Source organism: Miscanthus floridulus, chromosome 6 (assembly GCF_019320115.1).
Source record: "Miscanthus floridulus cultivar M001 chromosome 6, ASM1932011v1, whole genome shotgun sequence".
In the NCBI taxonomy this organism is placed as follows: Eukaryota; Viridiplantae; Streptophyta; class Magnoliopsida; order Poales; family Poaceae; genus Miscanthus; species Miscanthus floridulus.
Window position 1 is genome coordinate 26873614 of NC_089585.1, and position 10165 is coordinate 26883778.

The window sequence follows — 10165 nt, forward strand, 5'->3', positions numbered from 1 at the left end:
AAAACAAACACTTGCAAATTCATTAGTCCAATTTGGTTGTGTTGGTCATCAAACACCAAAATCCAAAGTAAATGGGCCAAGGGTCCATTTTCCTTACAAAGAGGAAGACGGCGGGTGCTATCCCCCGCAAGCTAGGCGACATCTTGCTTGGCGGTGACCAATCCACTCGGACACAAAGTGCGGTGATGTCCGAGTGGTCGGATGACGATGGGGCTCCAGTCACTCTGCCTTCGAGCACTAAAGCGCCTCTGTGCAGCATGCACGTGGAGGAGTGATCAAAGGGAGGAGAGGGAGTCCTCGAGCAGCAGGCGAAGGGAGTCCCCGAGCAGCAGTCGAGGGGAGTCCTAGAGCAGCAAGCGAAGGAGAGGCCGACGGTGGAGACCATGAGACCTCCACCCTAGGGTGCGGGAGTCAACCCTAGGGCCATGCTTGGAGGCTCGGGTAGGCAGCACCGATTCAAAAAAGTGTACCGGCAGGCCGACACGTAAGTATCCTTGCCTTTTTGTTATTTTGTTGTCGTATCCTTATCTCTTTCGGCGATTGATGAGCTAATTTGATGTAGAGCGAGGCGTACAAAGGAATTGAATCCATCTGCCCAGACCGGCGAGCAGCCGAGGGCTGGTCCCGGCGTAGAGGCGACGCCGATAGATCCCGTCCTAGAGTCCCCGGGTGCTCGATAGCCTACGAAGGAGTCAAGCGCCCCTGCTGGTGGACTTGGGGGTGGTGAACGGTTGGAGCTGATGACAGACAGGTTGGTGGCAGAGCCCATGGCAACCACGGCAGTCACCGGGTCTTTAGAGGCGGATGCTGGAGTTGCCGACGCTGCACCGGAGTCTACAGCGGATAAGCTGGTGGTGCCCGAGGAGCAGACGATGCTCCCTCGGGTGTCGAAGGGCATGGTCAGACACACTATCTAGCCACTGAGCCCTTAGTGGTGCCACCAGCTGTGGAGGAGGAGGACGTCATGGAAGAGATCGAACGTGAGGAATCACGTCCCCAAGCTGTCCAAATCCTCCGCAAGCGAGGCGACGAAGTGGTGGTCGTTGAGGAGGAGGACACCACCAGGGAGCTCAGGAGGCTATAGTCTACCCTATCAATGGTGATGAAGCAAATCAAGGTTATCATTACATCATCAGTGTTCATCTTTAATGTTGGAGATTGGAGGTCTTCATAGTCTTGGTGCTTTTGCAGGGGATAGCTCAGGGTGCCGAATAATGGCTCTAGCTGATCAAGAGGATGGAGCCCCTTGCCAAAGAAAACACAAAGCTAAAAGAGGCGATGAAGCTTATGGAGAAAAACATCTAGAGGGCCCAGCACAAGCGGGATCTTACCGAGTCTCAAGCGTAGGATCTGGAATACTAGAAGGGGGCTCTATCCGAGCAGCTGGCGACTGTGTCCGAGCAGTTATGGGACAGGCCTGAGCAGCTGGCCACCATCTTCGAGCGGTTGATGAGTGTTTCTGAGCAGCTGGAGCGGAAGTCCGAGCAGCTCAGAAATGTCTCTGAGCAGAGAAAAGGTATGGTGTATCGGCAATTTTGCTTTGCATTGTTGAACAGTCATATTGTGGCTGACGACTGTTGTGCTTGTAGAGCAAGATGCGGAGCTCGGCCAGCTATGCCAAACTGTCGGGCAACTCCAGGGGGAGGAGAAGAAAGCGACTGGGCGAGTGGAGAAGCTGGCCAAGGAGCTAAAAGGTGAGTTCTTCGTGGTCAGAGTTACTGTTGGAGTAATTTCTTTTGTTTGATGGATCCTTATGATGTCTACAGACTATCGTTGGAGGACTAAGACGTAATTCGATGTGCTTGAGAAGGAGGCCAGGACCTAGAGGAACAAGCTCGACGCCGTAGTTACCAAAGTCAAGCCGATACTCGACTATGTCGACCTAGAGGTGGCTTCATAGCCCAATAACAGGTCACCGCGTCTAGACACCATCATCAACAGGTGCAAGGCGGTGTGGGAGAGCTTCAAAAGCTTCAACTATGATGCCACCGTCACTGCCATTACACACGCCCTAGCAGTGGTCCGATCCCACTACACTGCCATTGACCTTCAAATGATAGGGGCTAGATTCACCAGAGGGATGGGCGCGATGGAGCATCAGCGGCTAGAAGATGAGGTGGAAGACACAGCGAAGAAACTAGCCAGCGATGTCGACCTGTTCGACAAGATGGACGGCGATGGCGAAGCCTAATGATCTGCTCAAAGAATATTCTATAATAACTGGAGAGAGTAGTTAGAACGTGCAAGGGCGCAGACAGACATTTATATATGTATAAATGTTGTAAAGTGACATGTGCATGTTTATACAATTTGCCAGTATTTCAGTGAAAAAATCATTGTAGTGTTAACCCTAACGCAATTATACGTAGTATAAGTAGTGTCCGAGAAGTTAGTTCGTTACTAAACTCTTGGCCTTGGCTAGCCCATAGTCCATAATGTCGAGCGCGAAGCCCGTGCGCGTGTAGGAGGAATAGGCATGACCGAGGAACCGTAGCTGACCACCCATAACGGGGAGCGTAGAGCCCGTAGCACGTGTAGGGAGAGATCAGAGACTGGGTCTTCTCCATAGAGAATATAATAGAACATGTGCTGCTCTGCGGTTGGTGAAATAACTTAGAGATATACATAGTATAAGTGGCGTTCGAGCAGTTAGTTCTTTACTGGGCTCTTGGCCTTGGCTAGCCCATACTCGATAACATTGAGCGCGGAGCTCATGCACGTGTAGGAGGAACAGACGTGACCAAGGAACCGTAGCCAACTACCCATAACGCAGAGCACAGAGCCTATAGCATGTGTAGGGAGAGATGTGCATCCCTTCGGTTTTCTGCTTTCTGTGGAGAACGAGGTCGCCGACAGCAAATAAATGACCTTTGATGTTGTGGTTGTAGTATCTTCGCAAGCCTTCTAGGTATTTGGCTGTGCAAATATAAGTGATTAGGCGTTCTTCCTCAGCCCTATCGACGTCCTCTGTCCAAATAGCTGCAGCGTGCTCTTCATCATAATGTTTCACCCTAGGTGCTTAGAAGGCAATGTCTGCTAGAAGTATGGCTTCTGAGCCATAGACCAAGAGATATGGAGACATGCCGATGCGGTGACTAGCTTGAGTGCATAGTCCCCAGACCACAGCTGGTAGCTCTTTGAGCCATCTGCCAAGATGCTTTTCTTCTTTCTAATATAGCCTCTTTTTTAGGGCATCAAGGATCATACCGTTCGCCTGTTCGACCTGACCATTGGCTCTAGGATGAGCAACAAAGACGTATTTGATGGAGATGTATCGGTTTTCGCAGAAGTCCCAAAAATGATGACCGGTAAATGTAGTTCCGAGGTCGGTGATAATGCTGTTTGGGAGACTGAATATGTGGATGATATCTTTAAATAGCTTGACTGCCTTGTTTGTAGTAGCTGGAACAAGCGGTTTGTATTCGATCCACTTAGAGAACTTGTCGATGGCGATGTACACGTACCGAAAACCGCCTGGCACTGGCTTGAAAGGCCCGATCATGTCTAGTCCCCAGCATGCAAAAGGCTAAGAAGCTAGGATGGTCTGTAGTTCTTGTGCTGGCAAGTGTATTTGCTTGGCGTTTTTATGGAGAGGGCACAGTGTAACACCCCAGGTGTTTGCCTTCCACATTTGCACTTGCATTTCATGGACATGAGCATCATTCATTCATTCACAAGCTTATATCACATGAAACATGTCTTTGAAACATTGCAACATATCATTATGTTTCATGTGTGTTGTTTCTTTTATGAAATGTAAAGTGTGCAACACTTAAGTGCAACATGTGCCACTCACTTAGTGAAACAAAGTTAGTTAGTACTATGCAACAAGATTATGAAACAAGTGAAACATGATTATGAAACAGTTGTAACATTTCATGTGTTTTTCATTGTTTCAGTACATACCTTGCTTGATTCTTGTGTGACCAATGTATGGTGTGGCTAAAAACTCTTTTAAGTAACCTAGTTACACCTAGAATGTCATTTGGAACATTGTTCATGTTGATCACTTTGACTAATTAGGTTCCCAAGTCATGGTTTGACCAAATTTGACCCCTGAACCCTTTGGTTTGACTGTTTAAAAAGTGTAGCTTAGGATGTTTGCATGTCTGAGCAACCTAAAACAAAGTTGTAGAAAATTTTATAAGGAACAAACTTTGTTTAGAAGCCAAGTCATGAAAATGTGCACAACATGCTCAAAAAGGGTCCACAAGTCAGTTTTGGGGGTAGTTTGTGGACTTAGAAAATTTTCTAAGTCATTTCTGATTTTCTAGTTTCGACCACCTATGTTTGGAGCTTTGTATCTCCTTAACTAGGCCGAACCAGCTAGAGCTCCAATTGACAAAGTTGAAGTACTCACTTAGATCTCCAACTTTGTCAACTACACCTCTAGCCAGATCAGCACGGATTGGGAGATATAATCGCTTGAAATTGTCCTGTCAGTTGGTCGTTTGCTGCCGATTCAGAAAAGTTCAGACTCGGCCGTGGCTGACCGGCCATAGCTCACGACCGCTGCGTGGATGCCATGCGCCATGACCGGCATGGCGTCGCCACATGCTGGCAAGCCATGGAGGCATACCCGCCCGCCTCTTTCCCTCGCTCACTCGTTCACTCCCTTCCTTTTCTCGCTCTCTCGCGGCCGAGCACACCACTGCTAGCGCCACCGCGAGCTCTGCCTCCGTCCAGCTCCCTCGCCTCACCACCATTGTCTGATTGATCACGACCATAGCTCCACCGCCATCACCTCTACGATCTCCACCTCTTCACGCTCGTGTTGCCCCGTTTGGTAAGCCACATTTTACGATGCGCTCGAGCGGGAGGCCGGCTAGAGCGTCGCCGCTTGCACGGCCGTCGTGGCCCCATCTCCCTGTTCCCTCTCTCACTGAGTTCTCTACCATCATAGTACCCTCCTAGCTTGCTGGTGCTCGGGTAGGAGCAACGTTAGACGCTACCGTGTGTGCATGCTGGAACGGCCGGTCGCTCTCGCCACGGCTGCCATGGCCGCATACACGAGCTCACCGTCGCTGGCCATGCTTGGCTCATCTCCATTCTAGCTAGCATAAGCATGAGCTTCCCTGTTAGCTATAGTTTCTACCCTCTAGATGTAGTTTGGTGATTCGATGTATTCACACCGGGCCGCTGACCTCATCGGCGTACCCAGAGCGCCGCCGCTGGCCGGCGCACATGGCCAGGCACATGCACTGCACCTCGGAACCCTAGTTCGCCTAGGAAGCTTCACCGTGGTCTTGCAGAGCTCGTACCAAGCTCGAGCGGGACAATGGTGGGCCGCTGTCGTTGGAGTGCCGCCGTACCTTGCGCACCGCTACTGCTCTCGCCGCCGGCAAGGCTAGGGTTAGGAATAGGTCGTGTTCTTGGTACCAGTCGGTGCGGGTTGCTTAGAGGAGCACGTTGGTACACTTGGTTTCGCTGGAGGAGCCGCCGCCGGTGAGCCTCGCCATGTGCCGCGCCGTCGCGTGCGCCTCCTCTGTTTCGTCGCGCTGACCGGTGGGTCCAGCTAACAGCCGGGTCCCACTCGTCAATGACTGCTTGTTTCTAAGGATAGCTCAAAAATGCAGTTTTGAATGCTGATTTGATATTTTTGTATCTCCTGTTTTGTAGATCCAAATTGGATGGTTCCAATTTTGTTAGACTCACAGTTAGGTCTAGTATTTAAGAAAAATATGTCTTGAACACATTATGTAGAAATTTTGGATGAATTAAATAGGAACTTGAAAAGTGTTTTTGAATGCATGCAAATTTGTTTAAATCATATCTTGAGTTTCTATGATCCAAAAATTATGAAATTTTGTGGGTAAGCTAGTCTTGTATGGTAGAAGCTCTGGTTAAAATTCGAGAGTCATTGCATGTGTAGTTTTTGAGTTATAGATTTTCCTTTTATCATTGGTAGATACTTGGGTGAATTTTAGTAAATTATTTATGAATCCATTGACCATGAAATTTGTTGGAGTGTATCCTAGTACCCTAAGGATGCTAGGAAAAATATGAAATCTGTTGCTTGACATTTTTCACTAAGGTTTCCTAATTATGCCATTTTAAGCCATTCTACCTTACCATTTTTGTGTAGGTTGTTATACTTACTCAAATGATGTGAAATTTTTATGGTAGTCTACTTAGGGCATGTAGTGTCTACTGTAATTTTTGTAGATTTAATGGTGTAGTTTTCATATATGTTTACTATTTCCTCTAATTAATTAAATAAATTAAGAAAGGTATTAAAAGAAATGTTTTGGTGATGAAAACCCTACTTTCTGGTGTTCTTGTGATATGTGTGATATGTCAGTAAAGTTGGTTTTGTCCAATTAAGTGTTTATATCATAAGTTAATAATTAATTGTTTGCATTATGTCCCTCTGGGCAGATCTGGGGACTTTGGAAAGTTCCCCATGATATTTTGGTTTTCTATAAATGAGATGAATACAAGAGTTGTAGATAATTTAGGTAGCTAGCTCCTGTCAAAATTGAGGGCATTTGGCCTAGTAGTTTAGAAACTACAGCTGTTTAAAGTTAGGTTCCAGTTTTGCTTACTCTCTGCCTTGTAAGGACAGAGTTCTGTTGATTTATGAATTTGACTTGGTAAAGTGTTGAATCATGCTTTGAGATCTGAAAATGAATTGTATATAATTTCATAAGCTTTCCAGATTGCCTTGTTGCATGTCATTTGGAATTATAAATCTCCAGTTATGGTTAGTTTACTGCACCGTTACATAGTATTCATTTTGCTGAAATACAAATGCTTGAGTGTATGTTGTTGCAAGGTTCTTGTTGATTGTTAGGGGTTAGCGTAACTTGAGAATATGCTTAGGTGTAGGTGCTAGGTCATTAACTGAAGATAAGCAATTATACATTAGGTTGTATAAACTTGGTAAGTAAAGTGATTTGAATAGGGCTTAAGTTGGAATATGCAAACTACAGCAAACATGTGCATTCCCCGAGCATCCCTGACATTCGTCCATGTGCATCCATGATATTTATCTTGTGCATTCATGCAATAGGTGTGCCGGAGGGAGTGACGTTGCTGGAGTTCGAGGGAGCCAACCAGGAGGAGGAGCCCGAGGTGCAGGAAGCCGACGAAGCAGTCGCCGTGGAGGAATTGCCCGAGTGCCCTGACCACCAGCCTTCCTCATTCCTGAAAGGCAAGCCCCAGAGCATATTAAGCCTCCCATGTTTTTACAAATACATTGAGTATCTTTTATTGTTGATGATGCATTAAGTATAGGAATTGGTTGGAACCAATTGCTGCATTATATATCCTTCCTTGTCCAGATATCGCACTGGAATCCTATTTAAGTTCAGGAACGGGTTAAATGCTTAGCCATGCTTAGTGTGGTAGAAGTCAGGTGATTTCTTGTCACCTACGAGTTTTAGGATGAGGTGGATCACGGTTGGATATATTTGCTATCGTGGAAAAGAACCATATGAATAATGAATTAAGACCGGACGGGGTCTTGTGTAGGTTTGAACATAGTGACTTCGTCTGAGTCGTTTAAGGACCGATACGCTGTATGTCCTTATGTTATGTTGAATGCAGCCTAACACTTAGCTGGCCGGATAAGTCATTCCGACCATGAAGCCTAGTAGCTCGATTTAGGCCAGGAACACGAGCAGTGGCGGCACTCTAGAGGTAGTAAGGATGTGCGGAGAGCCATTGGCATAAGTCCAAGGCGGGTTAGAGTCCCGAATAACCTTGGCAGAGTGGTTCTCTGAGAATGCCGATCTGTTTGGACCCGCGACTCCTGAATTGTACCAAAGGTGACTTGTTGTGACCCTGATGGGGAAAGCAGGGTTTGTGTTTAGGAATACCCCTCTAGCTGGATAGGAATCGATTCGAATCGCCGTCTCTCCTGGATAGTGAGAACTTGACTGAGCAGCGGCAACATAGATTCAATTAATTTAACGATATGGTTAAATGGATGATGATGATAAGGTTGCCACAATGAATACCTGATATGGTTATTAATGTTTGCACCCTAATAAAATGATTGCTTAGTATAGGTGCTAACATAGATGACAGGATAATGACTAAAAAGTCACTGCTAGTCAGGATAAGAGTTGATCATACTATTTATGCTTTTCTGCAAAAAGAAAGTGTCAGACAGCTCCACTACATTAAGCTATGCATAATCCTTGGTGTCATTTGTTTGGTTTTCGACGGGTAAGTCTAGCTGAGTACATTCTCGTACTCAGGGTTTATTCCCTCTTATTGCAGATGACCTCCTATATCAGGGATTCTGCAAGTATTGTCTCCACCTGGCGGGTGATGAGGACTAGATCATGGGCATGATCTCCTTTCTCTTATCTGAATGCTTTTGCGGGCCGTGATTAGCAAACCAGTATGTGTATTTGAACTCGGTGTGTGAGTTAAACTATTTGCTTCCGCATATTTTACAAGACTTGTTTTGTAATAACGATGACTCTGTGATGATGTAATCTATTTACAAACGTCTATGAAATGTTGTAACGTACGATATGTTATGTTGAATTACTGTGATCTTGGTTGTATGCAAGTTGGTTTGAAATCCTTTGAGATTTCGGTTGACTACCGGGTTTATATGGGCTCAAGTTCGAGAATTTAATCATTTCGGTGATTGTCTTTGTACTTGTGCTCTTATAAATTGGTCGGTTCCATGACACACAAGCCTTCAAGGATCTTCTTGTACTTCTCGTCATAGTTGCACTTGGTGTGAAGTTCGTCAACGGTGGCGACAATGTGGTCTAGTCAGCGGTGGCGATATTGACCAGATCTAGATCCTTTCGGTCGATCACGGCCGCTATCCCTATGGTGACTGCGGTCATCATAGCAGCGGTCATTGTGGTGTCGGTCATCAGGTCGCTTGTCGTTGCGTCGAGTTGGGCGATGAGTGCCCGCGTCCTCGTTGAAGCGTACTTTGGCTTCTTTAGCGTTGGCGTACTGGTTGGCGGTCGTAATCATCTCGCCAATCCCCATGAGTGGCTTGCAGCTGAACTTGGAGCGAAGGTCGCGGTGATGGAGTCCTTAGATGAAGGTAGTGATGACCTCCACCTCCGTGATGTTGGGAATAGAATTCCTCATCTCGAAAAACGTTTGATGTAGCTACGAAGGGGCTCGAACGACTTCTTGTAGAAGCGATTCAGATCATGCTTGGTGCCCGACCGAGTACACATAGCCATGTAGTTGTCGGTGAAGACCTTCTTCAACTCTTCCCATGATCCAATTGAGCCTGGGGCGAGACTTGTGAACCAGTTCATTAAGGTTGACGTGAGCATGATAGGAAGATAGTTCACCATGACACTGGTATCTCCCCCAGCAGTGCACACAGTAGTAGCATAAGCTTGTAGCCACTGTGTGGGGTTCATCTGTCCCTCGTAGGGCTTGACCCCAGTGATTTTGAAACCATGGGGCCACTGAAGTGTTCGGAGTGCCCTCGTGAATGCTAGGGGACCTTCAGGATTATCACCGTCATGATATGCGGCATTGCCGACGTTGAGTTGCCGGAGGACTGAGTCCAGATCACCGAACTCTTGCTCATATTCTTGATGGTGGTGTACTTCTTCTTCATGGCGATCGAAATGATGCTCGTCGATACATCGTCGTGTGTCTCAAAGATTGTTGAGGTGCGCTCGGACGTTCTGGTCATGTTGGCGAGGGTGTTTGTTGTGGTTGCCCCTAGCTCCCCACTGAGGGGTTGTCCATCGTCGCGGTGCTGGTTGGCGAAATGACTTTGGCTAGGGCGGCATTGGATCTTGGTGTAGCCCTCTAGCTCATGCAGTATGTCATTGAGCTCGTGCAGTATGAAGGTCACTGATCCTGGCGGATGTTGTTGACCTGGTGAATGCTGGGGGGCCCTCAGGATTATGCGCTGCTTTAAGCATGGCAGCGACCCTAGCGACCTTTAGTGTCTGCGGGAGCTGGGCGAGCTCATTGGTGGCCACGACCAACTTGGCGCTTGGGGTCTTATAGACGTCGTGGCCATCAACGCAGACAAATTTGTCATTGAGGTTGTGTTGGAGTTAGCGTGGCCTTCCTTGCGAATCGAGCTGAGCTTTGACTAGCACAAGGGCAGCCTCATTTGCTCAGCGCTGAGCACGGTTGACGTTCCTATTGACACGAGTGCCGCGGTCCTCCTTGGTTTCCCCTTCTCACAGGGGGGCTATCGACGCTGATGTTG